Raw genomic sequence first — 23768 nt, 5'->3', positions numbered from 1 at the left:
CTGGTTGTATACAAAGATGTATCTTCTTTATTGCTTCAATAAAAACTTTTATTACGAATAAAATAAAAAATGTATTTTCCATGAGATTGTATTGATGGGGTGACAGTGTAATCCCGTCTCTCCCAATGTCTACCGGTAGCAGAGCGCGGACCGCACATCATGCTCCCAGGATTTGGCTCCGCCCACTCTGGTCACATCGCAGTGCCGCAGCAATGTTCCGAACCCGCCAATCCGGAAGCCGCCAGTGACGTCCCCGCCCCGCCCCTCGCCTGCTGACATCCACACAGACTCAGAAGCCCGTGCTCGCGCCTGACTGAGGTGGCCGGGGCTGCGCGCGCGCACTAGGTTCGGTGCCCGGTCCGTGGCAGACCGGAGAGGAAAGGCAGAGGCCGAGGGGAGTAGACGGTGAGTGACGGCTGCTGATTCGGTGATAGGGATGGGCAGACGGCGCTGTGTCTGGTGCACCCAGACTCTCCTCTCTGTTTTTCTGAGGGGGGAAGGCCTGTATTAGCGCTCTCTCCCAGCCTGCACCGCGGCCCCTGGGCTCCTTAGTGTCACCTGGAGGAATATGAACGGGAACACAGGCCCAGAGGCTGGGGCCCCTCCTGGGTGGATACACCTGTACCCCAGTCATCTCCTCATAGGGAACCTGGTTATATGACAACCCATCCCTCTGATCAGCCCAGGGGGGACACTCATTGGGGGTCTGCTAGTCTTACAATACAAGTGATCGTAAATGTTCCCCTTTTTTTTTTTTTTTTCAAATTAAAAAAACAAACCTGTTATACTTCCCTGCTTTTTGAAATTTGGTTTTGCACGGAGCAGCTCGGATCCCCCTCTTCTGAGGTCCCCTCACCAGTGATCTGGGCTCCTCTACTCCTTGAGCTGCCATAGAAAGCTGCCCGCTCTGGAGGCACTGAGCGGCTGTTCATTGACTCAGCCCCGCCCCCACTCTCTCCTCACTGGCTGTGACTGACAGCGCTGCTGTCTCTGAGCCAATGAGAAGGGAGAGAGACACTGCTCTCGTACACGGCGCTGGATTGAGATAAGCTTAGGTAGGTATGAGGGAGCTGCACTGAGATGGGGCTTTTACCTTAAAGTGATTGTAAAGGTTCCCATATTTTTTATTTTTTTCAAATAAACATGTCATACTTCCCTCGTATGACATGAGTGGCCCGATACTCGTTTTGCACAGAGTGGCCCGATACTCCTCTTCTGGTATCCCATGTTGGCTCTCGCGGCTCCTCCTCCGCAATAGATAACCCCCTCTGGGAAGCGCTCTTCCGAGGGGGTTACCTTGCAGGCGTGCTCCTGTGTCATTCACTTGGCGTCCATAGATGCTGAGTGTATGACTCGGCCCCGCCCCCAGCGGCCGCGTCATTGGGTTTGATTGACGGCAGCCAATGGCTGCACTGCTATCAATCTATCCAAACAAAATTGGCGTCCTTTTTTTCCCACAAGTAGAGCTTTCTTTTGGTGGTATTTGATCACCTCGGCTGTTTTTATTTTTTTGCCCTATAAACAAAAATAGAGCAACAATTTTGAAAAAAATTCAATATTTTTTACTTTTTGCTATAATAAATATTTCCCAAAAATATATAAAAAAATGTTTTTTCCCTCAGTTTAGGCCGATACGTATTCTTCTACATATTTTGGGTAAAAAATATCGCAATAAACATTTATTGATTGGTTTGCCCAAAAGTTATAGCGTTTAGAAAATAGGGGATAGTTTTATGGCATTTTTATTTATTTATTTATTTATTTATTTTTTTACTAGTAATGGCAGCAATTTTTATCGTGACTGCGACATTATGGCGGACACATCGGACACTTTTGATGCTATTTTGGGGCCATTGTCATTTTTACAGCGAAAAGTGCTATAAAAATGCACTGATTACTGTGAAAATGACACTGGCAGTGAAGGGGTTAACCTGTAGGGGGCGCAGAAGGGGTTAAGTGTTTCCTATGGAGCGATTACTACTCTAGGGGGGCGTGGCTTGGCGTGTGATGTCACTGATTGTCGTTCCCTATGACAGGGAACAGACGATCAGTGGCAGTCACACTAGGAAGAACGGGGAAAGGTTTGTTTACACTTACCTCTCCCCGTTTTTCAGCTCTGTGACCTGATCGGGTCCCGCGGGCACCCACGGCTGGGCTCTTAAAGGTACATGTACGTGCTTTTGCCCAGCCGTGTGCTTCTGCCGACGTATATCGTGTGAAGGGGTCCTTAAGTGGTTAATAGGACAAACCTAAGCAATCCATTTATACATTATCAAATCAGACCGACCCTTGCACTATATAGGTGTTGGTAGGTCTTAAAAAAACAAATATATTGTACAATCAGATTGTATAGGGCATGGTTAGCTTTAGATCTACAAGAAGTATGTAGTGCAAGGATTAATTGGATTGTTCAGGTAGGCCCTCGTATTACAATTCTTGGTAGATCTTAAAGCGGAGGTTCACCCGCACATGACCCTTTTCCCCCTTAGCTTCCTGCTCGTTTTGTCTAGGGGAATCGGCTATTTGTTTTAAAATATGAGCCGTACTTACCCGGTTACGAGATGCATCTTCTCCGCCGCTTCCGGGTATGGGCTGCGGGACTGGGCGTTCCTTTTTTGATTGACAGTCTTCCGAGAGGCTTCCGACGGTCGCATCCATCGCGTCACGATTTTCCGAAAGAAGCCGAACGTCAGTGCGCAGGCGCAGTATAGAGCCGCACCGACGTTCGGCTTCTTTCGGCTACTAGTGACGCGATGTATGCGACCGTCGGAAGACTGTCAATCAAGAAGGAACGCCCAGTCCTGCAGCCCATACCCGGAAGCGACGGAGAGGATGCATCTTGTAAACGGTAAGTACGGCTCATATTTTAAAACAACTAGCCGATTCCCCTAGACAAAACGAGCATCCATCTAAGGGGAAAAGAGAAAAAAATATATAATTGGGTGAACTCCCGCTTTAAGGTGGAACTAAACTTGCAGAAATACACATCTCTGCATTCCAGCGATGCAGCAGTCAGGCCTTGTTTACACGTGCAATGAGGGGGCTAAAACCACGCGATTGAGCCACATTTTTACTATCCCCCAACTGCTTCCTTTGTTCCTGCATCCCTGCCCATGACAAGGGATACAACTCCTGCCGCAGCATCACAGCTGGCAGGTAAGTGTTTATTACAGAACAGACATGTCTCTTCTTTAATAACAGAGCTGCCTGCTTGCAATTTTCTATTGGTCAAGTTTTTAGTTCCATTTTAAAGTGGAGCGCCACCCAAAAGGGGAGGTTCCACTTTAAGGCCTCCACCCTTTGCGGGGGAAAGACGGGCGGTATTTGGTTTTGACAGGTTCCCGCTCCCACTTCCACTAGGCAATCTGACTGGAAGTTCTTCCCTTCCCGCAGTCATCTGAGACACATCACAGGTCCCAGAAGACTGCCGGACCATTCACAAAGGGCAGTGGGCAGCTGCTTGTGAAGCCACAAGTCGTCACAACCAGATGCCTACAGTTGAGATGCCAGGGACAGAAAACCAAGGGAAGGAACAGCTCGGGTGAGCACATTGCTGCGTCCTGGGACAGGTGAGTGTCTGTTTATTAAAAGTCAGCTAGTTTTTGTAGCTGCTGACTTTTACAAAAATGGCTGGAGCTCCCTTTTTTTTTTTTAACAGAAAACCGGAGCTCCTTTTTAAGCTGGCCATACACTATACAATTTGATTGTACAATCTTCTAATAACCATGTAGTGCAAGGTCCTGCTTGAATGGATGTGAACTGAGTGGATTGGTTAGGTACGTCCACCTATTGCATATGGCCAGCTGTAGTCTGTATGGTGTGTTTAATTTTTGTGTATGGTGACCCTTATACATATTTGATTCATATAAGTTAATAGTTGTAAGAAATTGTTCCTACATACTTGCATGAAGTTCAGCCAGTGTGAGCTTCCAGCGGATCTGATAATTTGGAAACAAAACCTCACCACTTTATACTCGTTCTGTTACATTTGTGACATTGCTGAGTGGCCCCTCTTTTAGGCATTCTATGTATTAAGATAAAAAAAAAACATGCTGTGTGCCCCCAATACTTACCTGAACCCCATCTCGATCCAGCAATGTTGCATGAGTCTCGGCTTTTCTAGGCCTCTCCCTCATTGGCCTAGACAGCAGCTGACGCCATTGTCTCCTGCTGCTGTCAATCTGTCAGTGAGCGAATGAGGAGAGAGAGAGGTGATGGGGGCGAGCCATGGCTCCATGTCCAAATGAACACACAGAGCAGCAGCTCGGCTTGGGTGTCCCCATAGCAAGCAGGAGAAAGGGACCGTATCGCCTAAGCGGTCCCTGGGCAGAAGGAAGTCCCACTCCTACTGAAGCCCCCAAATGTGGCATGTAAGGGGGCGAGGAGTGGTTTAACCACTTCCCGCCCGGCCTATAGCCGATTTACGTCCGGGAAGTGGTTATGAAATCCTGACAGGACGTTCCAGAACGTCATCGCGGTGATGCGGGGTGTCAGTCTGACACCCTGCATCTCCGATCTCGGTAAAGAGCCTCCGGCGGAGACTTTTTACCAGACTCTGACAGACGCGAGTAGAGGAGAGCCGATCGGCGGCTCTCCTGACAGGGGGGGTTCGCGCTGATTGTTTATCAGCGCAGCCCCCCCTCGGATCGCCACACTGGACCACCAGGGATGCCCACCCTGGACCACCAGGGTGGGTAAAAAAAAAAAATCCTGCAAAAAAAAAAAAGCATTCAAAAAAAGATGCCAATCAGTGCCCACAAATGGGCACTGACTGGCAACCTGGCAAAATCAGTGCCGCCCCACAGTGTCCATCAGTGCCACCCCACAGTGTCCATCAGTGCCACCCCACAGTGCCCATCCATGCCCAGTGCCCACCTATCAGTGCCCATCTGTGCCACCCATAAGTATCCATCAGTGCCGCCTATGTGTGCCCATCAGTGCCGCCTATGTGTGCCCATCAGTGCCGCCTATGTGTGCCCATCAGTGCCGCCTATGTGTGCCCATCAGTGTCGCATACCAGCGCCGCCAATCAGTGCCACCTCATCTGTGCCCGTCAGTACTACCTCATCGATGTCCATCAGTGCCATCTCATCGGTGCCGCCATATCAGTGCCCGTAATTGAAAGAGAAAACGTATTTACAAAAAAATTAACAGAAAAAAATAAAAACGTATTTTTTTTTCCAAATTTTCAGTCTTTTTTTAGTTGTTGCGCAACAAAAAAAAATCGCAGAGGTGATCAAATACCACCAAAAGAAAGCTCTATTTGTGGGGAAAAAAGGACGCCAATTTTGTTTGGGTACAGTGTAGCACTGTCATTCAAAGTGCGACAGTGCTGAAAGCTGAAAATTGGCTTGGGCGGGAAGCTGCGTAAGTGCCTGGTATGGAAGTGGTTAAGCAGAAGTTCCAATTTTGGGTGGAACTCCGCTTTAAAGTGGTTCTAAAGACAGAAGTTTTTTGTTTTTTTTAATCTTTTTTGTATTCTGTACACAAAGATAAAAAACCTTCTGTGTTCAGCAGCCCCCCTGAGCCCCATCTCGATCCAGCGATGTTGTATGAGAGTCTCAAGTGTCCGGGACTCTCCCTCCTCATTGCCTGAGACGCAGCAGCGGGAGCCAATTAAACTCGGGGAGCCAATGAGGAGAGAGGGGGCAAGGCCGAGCCACTGCTCCATGTCTGAATGGACAAAACTCTACTATCACTTTATTCAAACAAGCTGAAGTTAGAAGCTGATTGGCTACCATGCACAGCTGCACCAGATTTTGCACTCTGTAGTTTTGGTAAAACAACCCTTGTGTTACTGTAGATCTGCTCTGATATACCCTGTCCATGGTAAGGCAGGAAGGATTTACCTCTCGTACATGTACCAATGGAACCCTCATTGTGTTGCTTACTTTGAAGAAGCCTCGGCTGTTTTTCTTGTGTCAGGATCCAGTTTGGCACGGCATGTACTTTTCTTAGAGTTGTACGTCATGTCCTATCAGCACGTATTGGCTGTGTGACTGCTTTTTACCCATTGAAGTGATGGAATGTTTTGCTGTGTGCAAAGCAAGCTGTAACTTATTCAGCTTCCTACTTGGCTCCAATTGTCCTTCTCATTACTATGACGCTTCAGAAGTGTCATCAGACAAGCAAGCCACAGGCAAGCTTTGCAGAGCTTTTTTAGGTGTACTCTGGCAATGTTATTGCTGACCTTTTCTTTCTGATAATGATAGTTCCATAGATTTCCTGCTGATCCAGCAGCTTTAGAAACTTTTTGGTTGCCAGGCATCTACTACCTATACCCAACTACAATCTCTACCATTTTGACTTCTGATTTTCCCTGACTGTGGGCCTGCCGTTTAGACAGCGTAACATTGTAGCACTGGGTGGGGGTTATAGCTAGTCTTCAGGATGAGGAAGTGCAAACTTGTGGAGCTTCAGTTCTGGAGGGGCAAATTATGATGTAAAAGCTTATTATGCTTTAAGCTGCCTGCTGTAGTTAATATTTAACTTCTCTTTTGTACAGGTTTGTTTTAAGTGTAAACCTACAGTCAGCTGAGTAGATTTGAGCAGCATGCACTGCATGGGCTGAAGTCTGTCCCTTTCATTTATAACGTGGCCATGTTGGGAGATATACTACACTCTTATACTGTACCTACCAAATATATAGGTCAAGGCATTGGCGTCTTTTGAACTTGTCAAGACATAGCTACTGTACAAGAGGCAGGCTTACCACTAAGACGTTGGCATTGTAGGACCATAGTTTCATCTATGCAATATTGCTCAATACTTCCTTGGAATAAAGTATAAAATTCCACTGACAGCCCACATCTACCATAGTGGAGCATTGCTGTGTCAGAGTGGGCTTCATGAAATGGAAGTCCATAGCAAGATTTGATCTGTGTAACTTTTTTCTATGTGAACGAGCCATTTCACCAAATAGGCAATGTATTGGATACAAAGAATCTGGAGCTATTGGGCTTCACACGAGTGTATATATATTGTACATATACCTCAGTCCCTGCCCCTTAAGGCCCATACACACGATCAGGCTTTTTGACAACAAATGTCCTACGGACCTGTTTGATTAGACAATCTGACTGTGTACGCTCCATAGGACAAATGTTTTTCACTTTTTCATTGGACAAATGTTCGCTGTGAAAACAGACAAACTTTCCGGGAACAAAGTACAAACACGCATGCTCAGAACCAATGCTAAAGATCAGACAACAATAGCGGAAGTTGCCCAAAGGGTGGTGGTAAAAAACTGAATAAAAAACGTGATTTGGTGAAAGTTGGCTGAAATAGTCCTGCCGTGTGTATGCAGAACAAGTTGACGGACAAAAATCCACAGAAATGTCCGATGGAAGTCAGATCGTGTGTATGAGGCTTTACAATCTAAGGTCCCCATTTAGCATTCATACTAGGGACAATTTAAATCAGGGCTCGACAAATCCCAGGCGCCATGGCGACTAGAAATAGGATCCTGGCGACTTGGCTTGGAAGGGGGGCTTGTAAGCTGGCGCCATCTGGTGGTGAGCCATTGGTATTACAAGTTAAGCATTACAAGTTAAACAGCAATTCTAATGTCATTTTTCACTATTTTCACTGCCATCTTCTTCCCTCTAATTAGAACCCCCAAACATATATATATATATATATATATATATATATATATATATATATATATATATATATATTATCCTAACACCCTAGAGAATAAAATGGCGATCGTTGCAATACTTTCTGTCATGCCGTATTTGCGCAGCGGTCTTACAAGCGCACTTTTTTTGGGAAAAAATTACACTTTTTTTAATTAAAAAATAAGACCACAGTAAAGTTATCCCCATTTTTTTTAATATTATGAAAGATAATGTTACGCCGAGTAAATTCATACCCAACATGTCACGCTTCAAAATTGCGTCCGCTCGTGGAATGCCGACAAACTTTTACCCTTTAAAATCTTCATAGGCGATGTTTAAAAAAAATCTACAGGTTGCATGTTTTGAGTTACAGAGGAGGTCTAGGGCTAGAATTATTGCTCCCGCTCTACCAATCGCGGTGATACCTCACATGTGTGGTTTGAACACCGTTTACATATGCGGGCGCTGCTCACGTATGTGTTCACTTCTGCGCGCAAGCTCGTCGGGACAGGGTGCGTTTTCTGGCTCCTAACTTTTTTAGCTGGCTCCTAGATTCCAAGCAAATTTGTCAAACCCTGATTTAAATACCAGCGTGTCTTTGGAGTGTGGGCGCAAACTAGAGTATCCAGAGGGAACCCATACAAACGCCGAGCAGGTAGTGCTGTGCCTGGGATTTGAACCAACGTCTCTAGTGCTGTTAGGCAGAAGTACTAACCGCTAGCGATGTAACAGTTGACATTAAAATTGTCTCCACTCTGCTCGCGCTCACACAGCCCCGCCTCCTCCTAGCCCCACGCTTGTGATGGACAAAATGCAGGGCCAATGCTGGTATGTGGTCTGTCTATCACAGCGCGGGGTTAGGAGGAGGCAGGGCTGTGTGAGTGCGAGCAGAGCCGAAAACGTTTCAATGGCCGGAACACAGTGAGAATGAGGCTTGGTTACTGACTGGTTATGCAGAGTAATGCGGAGCTTATTAATAGAGAGGGAGTGTGGCTGCGGACAGGGTGCTGATCGCTGGGCACTGAGAATTGATCATACGAGAAACCCTCATCACAGGTAACATCACACATGTCTATGGGACACCAACCACTGAGGATCCTGTGCTGGCTCATTGGACTTTATAATGGAATAGTGAGTTCTGTGAATGATTAATGCTGGAGGATGGAAAGCCTAAGACAGATCTGTTTAGCTGGCCATATACTATACAATCTGATTGCACAATCTCCTTTACATCTGTCATGGTTACCCAAATGATACAAACTGAATGCATTAATTCAGGACATAGATTTGGTGAGTCCAATGAGGGAATGATGTATGTATGGGGGTGTACAATCTTCTTCTGGACTGATCAAAACTATGTGATGTGATGAGAACCATGCATTCCATGTGTATCATTCAGACAGACCTTGTATCGCATTGATGGGAGATCGTACAATCAGATTGTACAGTGTATGGTCAGGGTTACACCTGGAAATCAGTGAGAGTTGGTGACTACAGGTGCAATTCACAAAGCTTCCCACTAAAGGAGACAGATCTTTATTGCAGTAATGTGACTGTCATTTCCAGATCTTATTAGACTCATCTGGAAAGATCTGTCACTTTTTATCATAAATCAGATGAGCGCTATGCTCTTCCCATCTCAGCTGTGACAGTTCTAGCACAGTGCTAGGACTCCTGTTTTGGAGGTGACAGGGTCAATAAAGAGAACCTGTCACCTCCAATTGCTATCACACAGGGAATTTGTTTTCTCCTGTGTGATAGCAATAAAGTTAAGTGGGAAAAAAAATAAAAATAAGAAATAATTAAAGTAAAGAATAAGAAAGTTGTACAGAAATAAAAAAAGTAAACCACAAGCTACAAATAAATAAAAATACAAAGTGCTAAAGTAAAAAAAAAAGAAACAAAAGATATTTGAACTAACTGTGCCGCCCCTGCCACATCCGGTTGCCATTCGCCGTTGATGGTGGGGGGGGGGGGTGGTTTGGTTGGTGGGGAAGGGGTGCATTGCGGAACCTGGCCTTGGGGGCGGCAGGGAGAGCAAATCCAGCCCTGCTGGCCGCCCTCTCACTTCCTCCGCACTGGCGAGGCTGCATTTTGGGGCTCAGCGAGGCTGCATTTTGGGGCACAGCGAGGCTGCATTTTGGGGCACAGCGAGGCTGCATTTTGGGGCACAGCGAGGCTGCATTTTGGGGCACAGCGAGGCTGCAGTTTGGGACACAGCGAGGCTACACTTTTTTTTTTTTTTTGCTGATCCGAAGAACGATCTGAACTGTGAGTTTTTTGATCCGTTGCACCCCTACTGCACAGTTAGGGAAGCGACCTCCTCCCATTTCCTACTACCATAACTGTGTTGTGATCTTTGCTACATTTCTAACCTTGAAACCTTATTTATTCTGAGGCTCCGTGCCGGAACTGCATTGGACAGTGGGGTTGATTTACTAAAGTCAAATCCACTTTGCACTAGAAGTGCGGTCGCTGTAAATCTGAGGGGAAGATCGAAATAAAGGGAAACTCTGCTGATTTCTATCATCTTATTATGTGCAAGCAAACATTTATTTTTATTTTCCTTGCATGTCCCCCTCAGATCTACAGCGACTGCACTTGTAGCACAAAGTGGATTTGCCTTTAGTAAATCAACCCCAATGTTTCCAGGGTCTGCCTAGGAGGCTAAAGTTGTGATTTTTTTTTTTTAGACCCTGAACACATACTAGGACCAATTTAGACAAGAGCCAACTAACCTACATGCGTGTCTGAGAGGAAACCATAATACCTGGGGGGGGGGGGGGTTACCCACGCAAGCACAGGGAGAACATGCAGACAAAGTCCTGGTCAGTTGTAGCTCTGCAAGCTCTTGCTTTGTGTCATCTGATCTGTAGATCATACAAATTCATTGTCAAATGAGCATGCAGCTGATACAGGAATATATGAATCGCAAGTCCAGCCAAACAAAATGTTAAGTCCTTTTAGTTACAGATATTCTTATTTTTTTTTTTAAAAGCCAGCAGCTACAAATACAGCAGCTGCTGACTTTTAAAAAATTAACACTTGCCTGTCCAAGTCGCCCGCTACATCGGCAGCCGAAGCCGAGCTGTAGCTCGGCTCTTGGCTTCCCCCGCCGCCATCCTCGGTAAGGGAATCGGGAAGTGAAGCGCTGCGGTTTCACTGCCCGGTTCCCTACTGCGCATGCGTGAGTCGCGCTGTGCAGTTCCCACTGGTCCCCGTTGTGTTCTGGGAGCCAAGTGTTTCCCAGAACACAACAGGGAGGGGGTGACACGGAGGGGCCAGACTCCCGCGGGAGTCTATACCCGGAAGTGGTGCAAATACCTGTATTAGACATCTGCACCCCCTCCACCCTGAAAGGTGTCAAATGTGACACCGGAGGGGGGGAGGATCCCGAAAAGCGGAGGTTCACTGTTGGGTGAACCTCCGCTTTAAGTTTGTGTTGACCTGCTGGTTAATGTCTGTGTTCTCCTTGAAAAGTGCTTAATGCTGTATCTGTATGTTTTCCCATGGGATGCAGGAAGAAGAAAAAGTATTTCCTATCTGTCAGCCTGTAGAGCAATCTCTTTCCTGTCATTATAGTTTTGACACCCAAGTCCTTCCTAAATCCATCTTGATTTATGCCTTTTCCCTTCCCCTTTTTTTTTTAACCCCTGCACTTTCTTCCAGAAATCCCCCATTATTCCTACAGTGCTCTGATCACATGTGGATCCAAGCTGATGCAGCTCTTTAGTCATGCATCCCTATTATTTAGATGAAAAGTGAATAGATTATCTTGCTAGATACAAATTTAAAGGGGGAATTTCTTCTTTTGGGGAAAAAAAAATGAACCCAGATTGCAAAATTGTGCTTTTATAATTTGTTTTTGTATCGGAGCCTGCAAAGCATTGCAACCGGAATTGTTGGATCGTGGGTGCAGTGATCTTGCTCCTGCAGACTCTTCCTCTGGCTCAGGTTCATACCGTGATACTGACCTTTCGTTATGGAGTTGGAAAAAGTATTAAACAAAGTCTGGCAACATCACTGCATTCATGCTCCTTTTGAGAACTACAAGTCCCTCTGTCACGGTGGCTGTTTGAATTTGTATTTTTTGTCTTCACCGGTATTCTGTCAATGGTTGACTTGGCTGTGCATGTGGAGCCAAAGTCAAATATGACAGAAGCCAGTGGGGAAAGAACCCCCCCCCAGATTCTATAAGTGGGGGGGCTTTGGACTAAATATGGGTCTCAACATGGTCAGAAAGACGGACTTGGCTTTTAACTTTCAGCACTGTCACGCTTTGAATGACAATTGCGCGGTCGTGCGACGTGGCTCCTAAACAAAATTGACATCCATTTTTTTTTTTTCACAAATAGAGCTTTCTTTTGGTGGTATTTGATCATCTCTGCGTTTTTTTTGTTTTTTTTTTCCGCTATAAACAAAAAAAAAAAAGAGCGACAATTTTGAAAAAAACAATATTTTTTACTTTTGCTATAATAAATATCCCAATTTTTTTTTTTTTTTTTATATATTTTTTCTCAGTTTAGGCCGATACGTATTCTTCTACATATTTTTGGTAAAAAATCGCAATAAGCGTATATTGATTGTTTTGCGCAAAAGTTATAGTGCCTACAAAATAGGGGATAGAATTGTTTTTTTTTTTGTTTTTTTTACTAGTAATGGCAGTTATCTGCGACTTTTGTCAGGACTGCGACATTACAGAGGACACTTTTGACACATTTTGGGACCATAAACATTTATACAGCGAACAGTGCTATAAATATGCACTGATTACTGTATAAATGTGACTGGCAGGGGAGGGGTTAACCACTAGGGGGGCGATCAAGGGATTAATGTGTTCCCTGGGAGTGATTCTTGCTGTGGGGGGAGGGAACTGACTGGGGGAGGTGACCGATCTGTGTCCCTATGTACAAGGGACACACTATCGGTTTCCTCTCCCTGACAGGATGTGGAGCTCTGTGTTTACACACAGAGAGCCATGTCCCTGGCTCTGTAACTGCCGATCGCGGGTACCTGGCGGCCAGGCACGCGCATCGGCATCTGAGTGACGCGGCCCACCAGTGGCCGGGAGGAGCAGACGACGTCAATTGACGGCCTCCTGGCATTGTAGAGCCGCCTTGTGGCCGTCATTCTACAATGTCCGGGATGGCAAGTGGTTAAAGTAATAGGGAAGATCTGCTAATAGCGGACAGTATGTCTTTCACAACAGCCCCCCCCCCAAAAAAAAAAACAATATGTAGGCAGAGGACAAAATAGCAGTCGCCAATATTGGTAACCGGTTCACTTTAATTTGCAGTACATAAAGAGCAGCCTCTTGACACGTTAGATTGTGCCATGCGATTTTATTTTTCCTTTTTTGTTCTAGAGTGTTAAGGCGAGACTTCTGTAAGGAAAATGTGTGAACAAGTAAACATTCTTGTGTGCATTTTCAGACTGTTTTAGTAAATGATTTTACACAAAGCCATATGTAGTTACCAAGCAGAACAATTGATACAGATGATAGATTGTATTTTTTTTATTTTTTTATCGTTTACCAAATAAAGCTTCAGCTATAAAATGTTGCTGAATGCTATTTTTTATACAAGGCTGTGATGTTTGTTTTGTAGTAATATCCAGTACATGCACACAGACCGTTGTAGGCATTTTTGTATGCATAGTGTACATTACATTTGTCATCAATTTTTCCCACATCCAGGGAGACACACGTGAATTGTCATGCTGCCATACTCTTGTAAACGCAAATGTACGTTCACCCACACATGCGCATCCAACGTATTTGCTGAATGTGGAAGTTTTGCCATGGGGAAATGTGGAGAACATGCATGCTCAGGGAAACATTGATGCAAAGAATAATTTTACCTGTATGGCTGGCTAAATTCTGCATGTGAGGCTTCCTGGGCACAGAAAATATACTATAATGGTCAGTTTGTATAAAACCTAAAATATAGTTTAATGCTGTTTTGCTGATGATAGCCCCTTCAGACGCTAAAAGCCTAACACCCTATAACAGTGAGACCTCCCTGCTCCCTGGGAGATAAGAACGCAAAGCACTGATTGCTCTTAACCGATCTCAGAAGCCAATATATATTAGTCCTCTTACGTATTAGCCTAGGTCCACACTAGTCCTGCTGCATAATCCTGCATATTTCAGGGTCTATTCACATCAGCTGTGGTGAGACCACGTCGGGCGGCTATTCCAGCGCAGTCCCACCATAAGCCAAGGCAAAATGCTTTGTTCTCCGGTATGGCCAGTTCACACCACTGCCGTTGCAACACAATGGTCGATGTGAATGGACCCTCTGTGTTTTTTTTTTTTTTTTTACTAACATACAGGGAGTGCAGAATTATTAGACAAATGAGTATTTTGACCACATCATCCTCTTTATGCATGTTGTCTTACTCCAAGCTGTATAGGCTCGAAAGCCTACTACCAATTAAGCATATTAGGTGATGTGCATCTCTGTAATGAGAAGGGGTGTGGTCTAATGACATCAACACCCTATATCAGGTGTGCATAATTATTAGTCAACTTCCTTTCCTTTGGCAAAATGGGTCAAAAGAAGGACTTGACAGGCTCAGAAAAGTCAAAAATAGTGAGATATCTTGCAGAGGGATGCAGCACTCTTAAAATTGCAAAGCTTCTGAAGCGTGATCATCGAACAATCAAGCGTTTCATTCAAAATAGTCAACAGGGTCGCAAGAAGCGTGTGGAAAAACCAAGGCGCAAAATAACTGCCCATGAACTGAGAAAAGTCAAGCGTGCAGCTGCCAAGATGCCACTTGCCACCAGTTTGGCCATATTTCAGAGCTGCAACATCACTGGAGTGCCCAAAAGCACAAGGTGTGCAATACTCAGAGACATGGCCAAGGTAAGAAAGGCTGAAAGACGACCACCACTGAACAAGACACACAAGCTGAAACGTCAAGACTGGACCAAGAAATATCTCAAGACTGATTTTTCTAAGGTTTTATGGACTGATGAAATGAGAGTGAGTCTTGATGGGCCAGATGGATGGGCCCGTGGCTGGATTGGTAAAGGGCAGATAGCTCCAGTCCGACTCAGACGCCAGCAAGGTGGAGGTGGAGTACTGGTTTGGGCTGGTATCATCAAAGATGAGCTTGTGGGGCCTTTTCGGGTTGAGGATGGAGTCAAGCTCAACTCCCAGTCCTACTGCCAGTTTCTGGAAGACACCTTCTTCAAGCAGTGGTACAGGAAGAAGTCTGCATCCTTCAAGAAAAACATGATTTTCATGCAGGACAATGCTCCATCACACGCGTCCAAGTACTCCACAGCGTGGCTGGCAAGAAAGGGTATAAAAGAAGAAAAACTAATGACATGGCCTCCTTGTTCACCTGATCTGAACCCCATTGAGAACCTGTGGTCCATCATCAAATGTGAGATTTACAAGGAGGGAAAACAGTACACCTCTCTGAACAGTGTCTGGGAGGCTGCGGTTGCTGCTGTACGCAATGTTGATGGTGAACAGATCAGAACACTGACAGAATCCATGGATGGCAGGCTTTTGAGTGTCCTTGCAAAGAAAGGTGGCTATATTGGTCACTGATTTGTTTTTGTTTTGTTTTTGAATGTCAGAAATGTATATTTGTGAATGTTGAGATGTTATATTGGTTTCACTGGTAAAAATAAATAATTGAAATGGGTATATATATATTTTTTTGTTAAGTTGCCTAATAATTATGCACAGTAATAGTCACCTGCACACACAGATATCCCCCTAAAATAGCTAAAACTAAAAACAAACTAAAAACTACTTCCAAAAATATTCAGCTTTGATATTAATGAGTTTTTTGGGTTCATTGAGAACATGGTGGTTGTTCAATAATAAAATTAATCCTCAAAAATACAACTTGCCTAATAATTCTGCACTCCCTGTATGTTGTGACGTTGCCACGAGGAAGAGACTGGTGCTTTTTAACCACTTCAGATCCACGTTATGGCAGAACGACGTTCGCAGCGTGGATGTCCTGCTGTTCTCTTCCGTGCTGCGTGCTGCCTAGGGGGAAGCATCGTGGAAAAACTGTGCCTGCTGTGTCACGCGGGTGCCGATGCGGCAGTCACAGGGACGTGGATGTCTGTGTGTAAACACAGACATCCACGTCCTGTCAGGGAGAGAAGACCGATGCTGTGTCCCTTGTAAAAACGCAGATAACCGCCATTACTAGTAAAAAAAAATAATATTTTTTTCAATTTGATAAATCTATCCCCTATTTTGTAGGCGCTATAACTTTTGCACAAACCAATCAATATACGCTTATTGCGAAAATATGTAATATTATGTAAAATATGTAGAAGAATACGTATCGGCCAACAAAAAAAATAAAAATTGGGATATTTATTATAGCAAAAATTAAATATATATATATATATATATATATATTTTTTTTTTTCAAAATTTTTCTTTTTTTGTTTGTTTATAGCACAACAAATAAAAACTGCAGAGGTGATCAAATACCACCAAAAGAAAGCTCCATTTGTGGGGAAAAATAATAAAAATGTCATTTGGGTACAGTGTTGTATGACCGCGCAATTGTCATTCAAAGTGCATCAGCGCTGAAAATTGGTCTGGGCAGGAGGGGGGTTTAAGTGCCCAGTAAGGAAGTGGGTAAGCACCAAAAACATGATTCGCCTATGGCAGTGGTCTCAACTGCGGCCCGAGGGCTGGATGCGGCCCTTTGCTTGCCTTTATCCGGCCCTTGGGGCACTATCCCTCCCACTGATACAAGACACTATTCTGCCTTCTGACACCGACAATGGAGCACCATTTCTCCCACTGACACAACTAATAAGAGCACTATTCCTCCCTATGATACCAGCAATGGGGCACTATTCCTCCCCCAATACCAGCTGTTTACTAACAATGATGCCAGGAAAATTTCCACTCCCGCTGGCCAAAGTCCGGCCCTCCAAGAGTCTGAAGGACAATAAACCGGCCCTTTGTTTAGAATGTTTGATGACCCCTGGCCCATGGGGTCAAACATGCACTGTGTACCTTCAGGAGAAGCACATTCGCATTCCTTGTAAAAAAGTGTACTGCTGCTTGTGTTTGTGAATGAGCGTTCGCGATTAAATATGGTTTCATCGTCATGCATTTCAGTGAGGAGGCAAACGCATGACCAATTTTGCTAGTGTGAACGGAGGCTTAATGTTTTAAAAACCTACCGTGTATAGGGTGCAAATGCATTTGTACATAAAAGTAGCCATATTTATTCTATTTGCAGGCACTACTTTAGTAGTACCACACCATGTGTTCAGCAGCTCTTGTCTTCGATTAAGACCCCTTTCACACTGGGGTGGGCGTTGGCAGTAAAGCGGCGCTAGTTTTCGAGGCGTTTTACCGCTGTTATAGCGGTGTGATTCAGCCGCTAGTGGCCAAGGAAAGGGTTTAATAGCGCCCGAAAAGCACCGCTGCTGAAGTGCTTTGCAGGCGCTTCGACAGCGGTGCCCATTCAAGGACTTTTTTTTTTCCTGTCCTGTAAGCGCACTGCCCCAGTGTAAAAGCACTCGGGCTTTCACACTGCGCCTGCAGAAGAGGCAGTTTATAGGCGCTTTTAAGGTGCCATTTTTAGTGCAAAAACGCCCCAGTGGGAAAGAGGTCTTAAGGTTAGTAGGATAGTAACTACATCTTATTTGATGCAATCGCTGTTCCCCAGCTGACAGGTAGCTGAGGCTACTGAATACGATTGCTAGTGAAGATTCTTCCATGCACACTGGTATCATTGGTGGGAGAATTGTTTGGTTATCAAAATCTGTATGGCTACCTTCATTAAAATGGTGGGCTAAATAAATGTTTCTTTAGCAGTGCCAAAGCAGGGATACCAACTGTAATTTCTGCTAGAATGATGATTAGAAGTCACATTTGCAAAACTCTATATAAAATACTATGGCAATGCTCTGTATAGTAAAGCACACCTAGAGAATGAGTCTCATTAGAAGCTATTTTAGGGTTAGTATTACAGTAATTATAACTTATATTGTATATGTTCTGACATTGTATGTGCCTGAATCACTGCCGTAGTAGATTTTACTGCGTTATCAATTATTGCAGAAAGTTTTAAAGTTAGAGGAAGTAAACTCTGATGGGTTTTACTTCCTCTTTGCGCCCTGCAAAGTAAAGGCATAATTGGCTAGTATGCAGAAGAAGCCCTCGATGTCAGCACTGTCCCAACTGTCTAATCGCATCCATATTCAACCCCTCTTCCTTCCAGGGCCGTGAACTCCGGCTCTGCTATTGGCCGGAGTCGTGTGACGTCACTCCCGCACAAGCACTATAGAAACTGCACGGATCGTGCCCTTTCTTCATGTGCGCACGTGCCGATTATGTCGGGGAATATCCTCTAAACCATGGAGGTTTAGGAGATATTTCCAGTACCTTGCAGGTAAGCCTTTTTATAGGCTTACCTGTAGGAAAAAGTGGTTGTACAACCACTTTAAGTGATAGCCAATAAAGGGTTACTTAACCACTTCAATACCCGCCCATTGTCATTTGACGTCCACAGATGGGATCTCCCATCCTGGGTGGACGTCAAATGACGTCCTGGGCTTTGCGGGTGGATATCTGAATGATGCCTGCAGCTAGAGGCATCATCCAGATATCCTTTTGTTCTGCCGGCGATTCTGCGCAACATAAGAATGATCATAGCGGCGGTTCCGCCGCTTGATCGTTCTTACAGCCGGCGGGAGAGGACATCCCCCTCCCCTCCCGCCGCTTCTCCGGGCTCTCCCGTGCCATCGGGGTGCCATGGTCACCAGTCATCTCTATGACCGTCGAAGGACCCGGGCGCGATGTGATGACGTCACGCCCGGGTCCCTGTAAGTAAACAAAGCCGCGATTGCGGCTAGTAAGCAACAGTATTCATGAGATCCGTGAATTTTTTTTCACCGATCTCATGGTTTACAGCCTGGAGGAGAGATGCAGGGTCTTATTGACCCCGCATCTCTCCATAAAGAGGACCTGTCGCACACATTTCCTATTACAAGGGAGGTTTACATTCCTTGTAATAGGAATAAAAGTAAAAAAAAAATAAAAAAAAAATTGAAAAGTGTAAAAAAAAAAAAAAAAAAAATAATAAAAAAAAAAATTTAAACGCCCCTGTCCCCGGTAGCTCGCGCGCAGTAGCGAACGCACACGTAAGTCCCGCCGACATATGTGAACGCCGTTTAAACCACATATGTGAGGTATCGCCGCGTGCGTTAGAGTGCCAGCAACAATTCTAGCACTAGATCTCCTCTGTAAATCTAAACTGGTAACCTGTAAAAAAAAATTAAAGCATTGCCTATTGAGATTTTTAAGTACCGAAGTTTGGCGCCATTCCATGAGTATGCGCAATTTTAAAGCGTGACATGCTAGGTATCTATTTACTCGGTGTAACATAATCTTTCACATTATACAAAAAAATTGGGCTAACTTTACTGTTTTGTTGTTTTTTTAATTGATGTGGGCAGCAGGTCAGGGAGGATGATCGGTGCGGGGGAGAATACAAGAGCGATGCTCTGTGTGCTTCTCCCTACAACAGCTGAAAGCTGGCACAAGGGGGGGGGGTGGAGAAACCGGCTTTCAGCTTCCGCATGGAGATGCACAGGGTATAGTTTCGGTAGACCCAAACCCCCCCCCCCCCCCCCCTCCGTCCTGCTGCCCGCATCTGATTCCCTATGATCTCCGGGCCCCCTACAGGAGGACCAGTGGTACCCCCGTATCAGGGCTAATGGTAAGGGGGATAAAAAACCTTCTTCATGGCTTTTTTTTTCAAATTTAAAAGACTAAAGTCTTGAATAGCACAAGACAGACATGAGACTTGGCTTCACTGATTAACAGTGATTTCAGTAATGCTTCTAAGAAAGTGTTTTGTTGTCCTCGGCCTAGGGAATGCAAACAACATAACAGATGGTGATTTCATTTCAATGATGTTTCCTATGTTATGTTGTTCACCTAAGGGTGAGGCGTAAACCTCAAAACTGGCGGAACCCGTACTTATTGAGTTTTATTACTGTCTGGATGCTCATTTAGGCGTCCTTTGCTGGTGTGACTGGAAAGATTTGTTTTTGTTACCTGCAAATGAGCTAATCTCCAATCTAATCCAGATGTGACAGCACAGTGGGTGCCGCCTGCATCACCCTGAATGTATGCTCTGCACCTCCCTTCTCTCTCTATATTCTCTACATATAGATGTTGCAATTGGTCACAAATGAAATTGTCAGAAGTTTCTAAAGGTATAACTTTTATGTGGTATTTTGTAAAAAAATATATTGTCGGGCAGCAGACAGAAGTGACATCATCCCCCCATATTATAACGGCAAGTAAAAGACAATGAAAGTCACAATCCCAAAAGAAGTCTGTAAAATAACGTGTGTAATATAAACAAATAATTACACTTCCATACAATGTTGCCAAACATTAAAATTGTATCAAAGTGATTGTAAAGTCTTGTTTAACAAAGAACAAAAAAAAAGCTTCCTGCTCTATTGCAGTGGATTTGCACAGAGCTCTGATTGGCTAACTGACTTTGACAGCCACGAGAGCCGATTGGCTCTGCTGCTGTGTCTCAGCCAATTGGGAGGGAGCATCTCGGATGGCTGAGGGACTCGTGGACATGGCTGGACAGATGGGCCTCAGGTAAGTATTAGGGGGGGCTGCTGCACACAGAAGGCTTTTTATCTTAATGCATAGAATGCATTAAGATAAAAAACCTTCTGCCTTTACTACTACTTTTAATTGGTGAATAAATACCATTCCTCAGACAAATGTTCTTGGATAGTTCCCAACAACTTCAATAGAGTTCAAAGCAGTAAACCTCAAATTCAATGGGACACTCGGTGAAACATAAATAAATGGTGACTTCCTGTGATGACCACAGTTTGCAGGATAGAAATTTGCACGATTCCACTATAAAACGCAGACCGTGCTGACAGGAATTCCTCCTGCCGAGCAATTGTCTTCTCCTGACGGGGGCAGACGTAGGACGCAGTCTCCATTGGGAGAAGACAGTGATTATTGCCAACGGTTATAAGGGCCTGTGTTCATGGGGTGTCAGTCGCTAATTAACCACTTCAGCCCGGACCATATTGCTGGTCAATGACCGGGCCACTTTTTGCGATTTGGCACTGCGTCGCTTTAACAGACAATTGCATGGTCGTGCGACGTGGCTCCCAAACAAAATTGGCGTCCTTTTTTTTCCCCCACAAATAGAGCTTTCTTTTGGTGTTGTTTGATCACCTCTGCGGTTTTTATTTTTTGTGCTATAAACAAAAATAGAGCGACAATTTAGAAAAAATATTGAATATTTTTTACTTTTTGCTGTAATAAATATCCCCAAAAATATATAAAAAAAATGTTTTCCTCAATTTAGGCCGATACATATTCTTCTACATATTTTTTGTAAAAAAAAAACCGCAATAAACATTCATTGATTGGTTTGCGCAAAAGTTATAGCGTCTACAAAATAGGGGATAGTTTTATGGCATTTTTATTAATATTTTTTTTTTACTAGGAATGGCGGCGATCAGTGATTTTTATCGGTACTGCGACCTTATGGCGGACACTTGAGACACTTTTGACACATTATTGGGACCATTGGCATTTTTATAGCGATCAATGCTATAAAAAAGCATTGATTACTATAAAAATGCCACTGGCAGGGAAGGGGTTAACACTAGGGGGGGGGGGGGGAGGAAGGGTTTTATAATCTTCCCTGTGTGTGTGTTCTAACTGAAGAGGGGGGGGGAGACTTGGGGAAATGACTGATCGCTGTTCATACATTGTATGAACAGACGGTCAGGCATTTCTCCCCCTGACAGGACCGGGAGCTGTTTACACACACAGCTCCCGATCGCGGGTGCCCGGCGGTGATCGCGCCCGCCGGGCACGCGTGTCGACACCAGGGGCGAGCGGGGGGCGCGCGCCCCTATTGGCTGAATCACGAGATGAGTTATAGCTACGTGATCTCGCGCAGCCGAGCCGGCCTGCCGCCGTATAACTGCATCGGCTGGTCGGCTAGTGGTTAAATATATATTAAATATAGACATAATTAAAGATATAGCCCATATAATCTGTTGATTCCAATTATTCCCAAGTATTGATTTGGCCATCTGGCATGTATCAATAACCTTCTGCACACAACCATATAGCACAAGTGGAAAAAGAAGGGGTGTGGGGTGATGACTCAAGTATTTTTGCAACCGCTTCTACCACCATAGGGGACCTCCCAAAGTATGGTAATGGCCAGGCCTTGGGTATATCTCGGTTAGAAGAAATTGGCTCCCCTTGCCTGTCCTATGGAAATGCTAGGATCCTGTCTGTGAAACCGTTCTCCTGGCTTTGTTGCTTGTTGAGGTACTGACCCAGAACATGTATGCTTTTACAGATTCCAAAAGTCCCCGCCGGCACTAGTTTTGGTGCCAGTGAGTTAGAAAACATTGCTATTGCTTCAGTAGGTCAACCAGTCCACTAGCATGTTCCAAAAGACAGCTGTGACAGCTGTTTTTTATTTTCCATGTGCTTGGATTATTATTTTTGTATTTAACGTAAGTTTCTGGAAATGCTCAATTCCTGAAAATAAAAGTTGAATATGAGTTGATGGTTGATTAGTGTGTGTGTGTGTGTGTGTGTTTTTTTTTTTTTTTTTTTTAATCATTCAAGAAAAAAGTGCTACTTCTGTTCAGGGGACGCCTGGTCGCAGAATAGAGGTGCACTGAATGGAAATTTTGGTGACAAAACAAAAAATTCAGAATGCACTTGACCGAAAGATCTCCCTTTAAATGATATGTATGTCTTCCCACTGGTCCATCGTGTTTCAGTTGCGGTGTTAAAAAAAATTAAAAAAATCTTGCTTGTTGCGTTTTTGGTCATTTTAAGGGGGGTGGGGGGCGGGGGGAGAACACCAAAAATTGCACCTCTCCTTTTAAATGCATTGAAATTGCAGCAAGAGCACATCAATAACGCCTCCCCATTACGTTTTTGATGCAGTTTTCGAGTTGCATGACATATGAAAAACGCACCATAAACACAGTAAAATCGCTGTCAAATAACATGCGTTTTCCACGCAATTATCTGCACCTTTTTCTCTTATTGGTCAAAATGCTGATATGTTTCGGTGGGCGAAATTTTGGTGCATCTCTAAGAATGTGCGTAGGAAGACCCCTTATGCACTCAAGGCGCCTCTGGCTTATTCACTTAATCCTAAAGTGCCAGGACCTATGACAGTGTTTTTCTATTTGGCCCATTTTAAAATGTTACTAAACCCACAACTGTACAATCAGTCTGTATATGCAGTAAAGCATGCTTGTTATACTCATGGAACCTAAGGGGTTAATCCTCTGCATTGTGTAAAATGACTGTTTGATCCTGTCTTCTCTGATCCTCCCCTTCTTCCACAGTCTCCAATCTATCCGCTGATGGAACAGAGCCGCGGGGCACTTTGCACATGCTTAGTTTGGTGTGTATTGCTGGAGAGTGTTTTTTTTTTTTTTTTGTTCTTGGGAGAGTGCATATGCTCAGAACAGGGCCAATCGGCATTGTCCAGACAGAGGGTGAGGGGTCCTCCTACAGGCTTTAACCAGACCCTTATGGAAGTCCCAATATACTGCTGATGAGAAAATGTATTTGGCAGTTTATATTTACTAAAATTGCTTTTCTATGTTTTGTGTGTGTGTGTGTGTGTGTGTGTGTGTGTGTGTGTGTGTGTGTGTGTGTGTGTGTGTGTGTGTGTGTGTGTGTGTGTGTGTGTGTGTGTGTGTGTGTGTGTGTACTGTGGGAGACCAGATATAGTGACTGGCGTGTCCTGCGTTTAGTAACCATTTAAGACGTTGCACATATATTCTGGTAAATTGTTCATGTCTCTTTTAAAAAGGAAAAAAAAAGTTGATATTGGTAGAAGTAGCAGATTTTGCTGTATTTTCCACAACTTTTGTGCATTAGTGAGCATGAGTACGACACCGCCTGTAATTGTGCATTAGTGAGCATGAGCACGACACCGCCTGTAATTGTGCATTAGTGGAAGCAGCCTTCCTTCAAGTCATGTGCCATGTGTTCATTCCAGGGCATTGACACAATAAAGAGATCACTGGCCCAGAACTATTGTTCAGCAATATGGATTGGGGAAATGGTAGCTTCCAGCAGAGCCAAATCATGC

At 44.5% G+C, this 23768-nt stretch overlaps 1 protein-coding gene across 9 annotated transcripts in view; it reads left to right on the top strand.

Moving 5' to 3' along the window:
- Positions 1-278: 278 nt before the first annotated feature.
- CLIP1 (CAP-Gly domain containing linker protein 1) overlaps positions 279-23768 on the top strand; it is a 193397-nt gene continuing 169907 nt past the window's right edge. For 7 of the 9 annotated variants that reach the window (XM_040347249.1, XM_040347253.1, XM_040347240.1 and 4 more), the window contains exon 1: positions 280-405. The gene's annotated coding sequence lies outside the window, so the exon portion shown is untranslated. Of the gene's footprint in view, positions 406-23768 lie in introns of all 9 variants that reach the window. The other 2 variants (XM_040347206.1, XM_040347262.1) reach the window with 2 other exon arrangements.

Source organism: Rana temporaria, chromosome 1, assembly GCF_905171775.1.
Source record: "Rana temporaria chromosome 1, aRanTem1.1, whole genome shotgun sequence".
NCBI lineage: Eukaryota > Metazoa > Chordata > Amphibia > Anura > Ranidae > Rana > Rana temporaria.
Note: the sequence above shows the minus strand (reverse complement) of the source record. Positions and strands in the feature narration are given on the sequence as shown.